The 6932-nt window shown below is 43.6% G+C and overlaps 1 long non-coding RNA gene across 1 annotated transcript; it reads left to right on the top strand.

The window, feature by feature from the left end:
- The first annotated feature begins 266 nt into the window (after positions 1-266).
- LOC115406166 (uncharacterized) lies at positions 267-5078 on the top strand. Its single transcript, XR_003933496.1, has 3 exons — positions 267-342; positions 3805-3808; positions 5066-5078. It is a non-coding gene; the product is annotated as an uncharacterized LOC115406166 (long non-coding RNA).
- The last annotated feature ends 1854 nt before the right edge of the window (positions 5079-6932 follow it).

Genomic DNA, 6932 nt, shown 5'->3' with positions numbered 1-6932 from the left:
ACCAGACCTGTTTCTTGGAGAGTTTGAAAGCCACCCACTTTCCCAGCTTGCTCTCAGGTTGACTGTGTTCAGATGCATTTCACCCATCGGAAAGTGACACCTTTGCATCTATATTTGCATTTTGCTTTAATAAACCATATCATCTGCACACGCTCCTTGTGTGAGTGTGGATTTTTATTCTCCAACAGTCCGAAACTTCATGAAAAAATAGTTTTAATGTTTCACTCTCAATTCCAGTTACTTAAACATGAAATACCGACGTGAATCCAAGTCCCAGGAGGATATAGACTGGGGGTCATGTCACTCTGGAGGCTGCCATTGTTGTTATTGTCCATCTACTCTGTACCATGGTCTTGGTACACGGTAATCGATTGACTCATCCATGGCAACGGAACTCCTACGTTTTCAAAACATTCCACCTTGGAGGCTGTTTTCAAAATTCCGAGCAGTTCTGATCACACCATGTTTGTTTAAAAATAGTACCTGGAATGTAAATGTCCATATTTTAGCACGAGATCTGATCTAAAAACAGACACGTGTCGTTGGAAGTATGGATCTTTTGCATCGGTCTGTACATCAGTCGCTCCAGCTGACGTTTCATCATCTATTCCAACAAACATGTGCTGCACTGGCTGCGGCTGAAATCTTCAACGCGTTTGCGAGATGCGCTTCAACTCGCGTTTCAGCCGTGTGTATTTCTTACTTTCCCACAGACGCCGTGCTTCTAATGTTTGTTCAGCGTCTTGCAGCGCTTGTGTGAAAACTGACACGTAAAGTGCCTGTGGGGCTCAGACTTGCATCTTGAATTCTGAAAGCTTTGAGCGGGTGTGCTTCCCGGCTCTGCGCGCATCAAACGGCCTTTCAAAGATTGAAGAATATTTTTACCTGTTTACACCCACAGTTCTCTGCATACACCAGGACACCTGCATTTTCCCAGAAACCGTCGGCTTGTTGTGCATCCTGTGTATATATATTTCTTCCTCCACTCCCCCATGCTAATCTGTTTTATTTTGTGTCTTAACTTTCTGCTTTCCCTTCCATTTCTAAAAAATCTCCCCTTAATAAGCTGCGTGATGAGTCAGTGTGAGGGAAGAGGCAGATGGGATTCGGCTTTGGAGGCAAGATAAAGATTTTTTTGACTCTGCTGTGTCTTATCACGCCGTGTCACGGCTCTTTAAAATGAACGGATACTGGCATTGTGTGCGTGTGTGTGTGAGGACTGGTAAAAAAAAAACAAAAAAAACCCCAGATTGAGATAGAGGAAATTCTGTCTGCATAACCCTTCTGGGCGCTGATGACGTTGCTGCAGCAATGTAAATGCCAAATCATCATAAAAGCTGAACCTGAGTTGACTCGGCATGATTTTCACTTCAGTTCTTCAAGATTTTGGTTTCTGAATTGACTTTTCAGTCAAATTTTAGGCCGTTTTTTTGTGACTGTCGCTTAATATTTCCCTCAGACAAGACGGGCAGCTGTTACTGGTCACGGTCGGTACAAGTTGCTTTCCACTGGCCGCCCTTATTTTTAATTATTTCCCCTCCTACTACGCCTCCCGCCATGTTCGCTGTGCAGCGCAGCAGAGTACCACAGGAAACCGGCTCCAACAGGAAGCAGACTCTTAAGATGTGAACCCGTGAAGATCACAGCATAAAACCAAAGTGTTGTGTTTCTCAGAGTCATACTGAGAGTCATGTTTTAACAAGTATGAGCAAAGTGTGAAAAGGAGGCTTTGAAATTACTCTGACCTGGCTGTCTATGCATCGCAGGGTGCAAAATTTGGAAACTTTAGGAACAAATGATCCGTTCAGCGGTTTATTTTTCACATGATGAAAAGACGTAAATACAAGTGCGGCGTCAAATAGAATGTTTTTTTTTTTTTTTAACCCTAACATTACACACATACATAGAAAAATATGACATACCGATCACATACATAGAATCTGTTCCTCACGGTTTCACCTGATGGTGGCTGTTTGGCCTGTAGGGGGTCAGAGAGGCCGAATCTGTGACAGGACGGTTCAAGTAATGATCTAACGGTCGTCTCCAAGCAGCTGCTGGCGGCTCTCCTCTGAATGCTTAACTGGCAAAGATGAATTCAGAAGCTCCTGAGAAACAGCCGCAGCGCGCAGCTTTTCCGGCGCGCCTCGTCACGTTCTCGCTTGCTCATCAGTTCATCCGGGCTGAGGTTGATGCGCGCTGTCTCGGTGTTGTTTCCCGGCATGTTCCGCGTCAGTCTGTCGAGGAGGCATTGCGGCGGTGACTCGTTAATCAAAGTCCTCCTCACGGGGAATCTGGCCTGACAGGCCCGCAGTAAGAGCCCTTGGGGAGACGACGGGGAACATGAAATCATTACTGTTGTGACAAACAGACCTTGGTTCCAGCTAAAGCCCGCCGCCCGTAAACGCGTCATCTTTAGCTCATTTCACCTCGCCGCGTCCCGTCGTGTCGCGCGTCGTTTGGCTTCCCGTCGCTCACAATCATCTCGCCTGCCATCTTGTCTGCCCTGATCGGAAGTTTGCTCTATCTTTGGGTTTCTGGAGAGTGAGGAGGGCCGAGCAGAGGACAGTCGCTCCGCGCTCATTTACATATAGATGACGGGGGGCGTCCGAGATCCCACGCCCGCGCTCGTTTGTCATTCTGTTGTTGTGTCTGTGTCCGTTCGGCCCAGTTGTGTGTCAGCGCCGGGGACAATCGGCTCTGAATCAGCAGCCCCGTGCCGCAGTCTGCCTGCGATTCCGTGGCTTCCGTGACGCTATCTGATGGCTTTTCCTGCAGGATAAAATCGATTGACTCATCCTGGAATGTAAAACAGGCGTGTGATCGTTTTGTCTCCAGCAGGAAACTTCAGAGAGCGGGCGCAGTGGAAGAATACGGTGGAAGTTGTACTTACTCAGGTCTGCTGGGATGTCAGGCGATACTCCTGTTTGACTAAAAGGAGAAACAAAGAGTTTCCTGTCAGACGTTCTTTAAAAGCCTGGAAGTGCTCTCGCCGATCATGTCTGAGAATGTTTTGTAACAGGAATCCGTGCCGGCTTCTCCTACTGTTTACTTAATAAGCCAAATATAGACGAGACTTCCCTGTGAAGGCCTGCTTATCACACATCATATTTGCACTAATTTTAGATGTGCTATTGGATTTCTCCTCAGGCTTTAAAGGGGATAGGGTGAACCCAGTGGAGGGACTCTTGGGGGAAACGGGCAGAGGAACAAAAAGAAACTATCTGCAGCAAAGTGAACACTTTCTAAATGTTAATGAGTCTGGGTAATAAAACTGACATTAGCCTGTTTTTGGAAGTGATATTTACATCACTGCGAAGTTTTACTGTTCGTTTAGCCTGGAAAATGTGCCAGCAAAACAAGAAGTTGTTGAAATAAATCAATAATAAATTCAGCACCGAATTTTACATGTTTATCAGGAAAGTGAGGCACATCACTCCTTTCTTTTCTTACTCTGTTCAGAGTCGTACACGGGAGTAGCGGGTATATCACTATTTATCTACGCATCCATTTCTTTCACCAGATTGATGTAACACAGATAGATTATAATCCATCGTGGGAAATTGCATTGTTATAGCATGTTATCCAACACATGAAGATTGCAAGAGTAGTGGAAACAAATCATAGAGCTAAATACTAAAAGACCAGCAATTAAAAAAAAAAAAAACTTGGAAAATTGCAATTGTGGATGATACTGTGGAGAATGCAGCTAATTTCAACTGACAAAGACATTTTACACTTTAGAAGTCACTCAGAGTTGATGTGAATTAGGACACAGAGAAAGAGCAAAAAGACATAAGTTCACAGTTTAGTGCTTTTATTTATCGCAAATAATTATTGGAAATTTATACAACTTTTACTCACATGCTGGATGTTCACCTGACATCCTGCAGCCATTCTGGATCTCTAATTAGTTTTTTTTTCCCCACTGTGATAAAGAATATTATTAATATTTATTTTGTTTTAGTCTTTTTTTAAAATTTCTTTTCATGCCACATATGTGCATTTCCTTGTTTAACAGAACTGAACCTATGCTGCAGTTAAAAACACAGTGGCTGTATTTTAAAGCAAGTAGGACAATATTATTTAGCTTTTTGGATCAATACTGGCAGAATTAAACATCCATATTCATATCACTACTATCTTTATCAAATCCAAAGTGTGCGCTGTTATCTCAGTTTCATCGACTGAATCTCCATGATATGTTAAACTGCCATACAGACATTTATTGTTAGGAGTACTGAGCTGCAATGCTGCACAACACTGTGTGCTTGTAGAATAATAAGCCTCAGGCCTACGATCATGCATGTTACATTCTTTTGGTTAAATATGTGAAATGAAAACAGCAACAGAGTCTTGTGTTCAATCAGCAGACTCTTCACTGATTACAAACACAGACGGAAAAACTTGTACCAAACGCATTTGCTTCAAATTAATTGTATGAAACTCTTCTCTGATGTCAGCCTCAACACATTTTTTTTTATTTTGGTTATTTATGTATTTTTAGATATGCTTTAGTGATTTTGTAATCCAAGTAGGAATGTATTTAGAATCTTGTCTTTCACTAAAATAAGTACAGCCATAACTGATTATTGATTTTGACTCCTGGGAAGCTTGAGACAGAAAAAAAATTTCCCACTTCAGCGAGAAGAGGAAACAGCTGCTGCTGCCGCATCGTAACCTCCCATCAGCTGTAATTTACCAGCTTATCATTTAGATAATAACTAGATACATCAGATACAACAGAACCGAGTCCCTAAGATCAAATGGAGAAACTGTTACTGCAGTAGATGTCCACAAATGGGAGATATGGAAATGATCACCTAGTAAAACAATAATAATAAAAAAACAGAGTCTCTCATTTCTACGGCAGAACTACTGTGCTGATGTTACCTGTTCACAGTGCGGGACTGTTTCTGAAAAGTGTGAAGGCATTTCTTGATTTTTTTTAAAAATTTTTTTTAACTTTCTTTTCCTATCTGTTTTTGTCTCTCTCCATCTATTTTCTGTCCATAATTACGGAGCTCATGAAAGCATTTAGAGTTTCATGAATATTTAGATCTTCGAGGGGAAGTGTCAGGGGAGACCCGTGTGTGGCTGGCCTGCCCTAATTATGGAGATACGCACGCACGCACGCACGCACGCACGCACGCACGCACCCACGCTCGCGCGCACGCACTTTTATAAGTATTAAATATGAAGAAGGATGAGCAGAGAAAAATGATCAAAGGCTCTAAAAGTTGATACAGGCTTAAGCAAAGCCTGTTTTATATGTTAAACAAAGAAATAAGCGTTAAAAAAAGGGGCACGTGATAAAGACACACACACACACACACACACACGCGCACACACACACACGTGCAGACACAGCAGGGTGATAATAACTGCACAGCTGGTTGTGGCGTGCAGCTGGCTCTTTTCTGCTCTCTGTATTGTTTAATGGCGAGCTAATGACGGGCCGGAGTCTGGCAGAGCGGCCGGTGGGACAGGCTGCGGGTTCGGGTCAGCCACGAACAGAAGTGTGACTCATTTGCTGTGTGATGGAGTGATGGACACACTGGATCGGGGGTGGGGGGAGTCATTTTTTTATTTGTTTTTACCATGTTGATGGAGGAAGCTTCAGAGATGCACAAACAAAAGAGCTTAATTGGAGCAATATAGAAAGAACAAGCAGTTGGACGTTGGGGAAGGTCAAAACTTAAAGAGAGGCACTTAGATAGGGAACAAGGCCAATATGTTGTAGTGATAAACAAAAGGATTAAAGAAGGGAGTGGTTTAAGTGGACCTAGAGAGAATGGAGGAAATGGGAAAACGGTGTGTGAGGAAAAAGGTGGGATGGAAGCAAAGCAGAGGAGCTGCATGTGGAGCTGAGGAGGAAAGAGACTGGTATTGTGAGTTATTCTAGAATAGGAGGCTATTGAGCAACTGGTGAGAATGGAGGTGTAAAGAAATGAGTCTGAGAGAGGAGGGAGCTCGCCGCAGTTTATCACTGCAGATGTTTCTTTAAAGGTGAGAAGCGAGGGAGGCGGGTTGAAACCCAAGTGCCGGTTTCAGTCCCCGAATAGGAAACGGCAGGATGATAGAAATGAGTCACTGCTCCAGTCAGATATTCATACACTGCGGCCCGCATTCAGAAAGCTCAGATATTGTAGCGGAGCTGAGATCAAGAGTTCAAAGCGGTCCCTCAGGCCGCTCTTCACATTAGCGTCATGGCTTCACAGCGAACCCCGCTGCGAGATAACCTCAGACACAAGACCAGTGAATTACTCGAATTTACTGATGGGTGACAAATCAAAGGACACGTCGGCATTAAGTGTGACAGTGAAGTGTTGTCCTTCCACCAGCCTCTGGTTCAGCTCCAGTGCCCTCTGACATGTACGACCCTGGAGCAGTGCTTTTCAAAGACTGGCGACGTCTTTTCCCAGCACGAGTTTCCCTTTTATTTTCTGAGATTACGCCACGATGAAAGGAAAGAGGAGGGCGAAACTGTATTTCATTTTTTTTTTTTTTTTTCAGTAGGACTGTAACCGGAGCGGCAGGCGGCGTGGCGCTCTTTAATCTGAATAGGCTGCATGGTGGTAAAGTGGTTAGTGCTCCTGCCGTACGCTGAGTAAATCTCTGGTCCGAGTGCAGAGGAGGCTGCATATTTCTTCCCATACATCTCTCTGGATAATCCGGTTTCCTTGGTGGCTCTGAATTGCCCGTATGGTCCTTGTGGTTTCTAACTCTGGAGGGCTCGTTCTCCCTCTCCTCCACACTTGTTTCAGGAATTCCTTCTGTATTTCAGCTATGTGCAGCTCCTCTTCCACTAAATTAATCTCAAGGTGAAAATCAACACTTATCAAAATATGCAGAAATGTCATTTGTAAAAAAAAAAAAAAAAAATCAGGCTACAGTGTTTCTAATAGACAATTATGTGTTTTTAAGATTGCTTT

Source organism: Salarias fasciatus, chromosome 18 (genome assembly GCF_902148845.1).
Source record: "Salarias fasciatus chromosome 18, fSalaFa1.1, whole genome shotgun sequence".
Classification (NCBI taxonomy): domain Eukaryota; kingdom Metazoa; phylum Chordata; class Actinopteri; order Blenniiformes; family Blenniidae; genus Salarias; species Salarias fasciatus.
The sequence above is the reverse complement of the archived record's forward strand: the minus strand, read 5'-3'. Positions and strand labels throughout refer to the sequence as shown.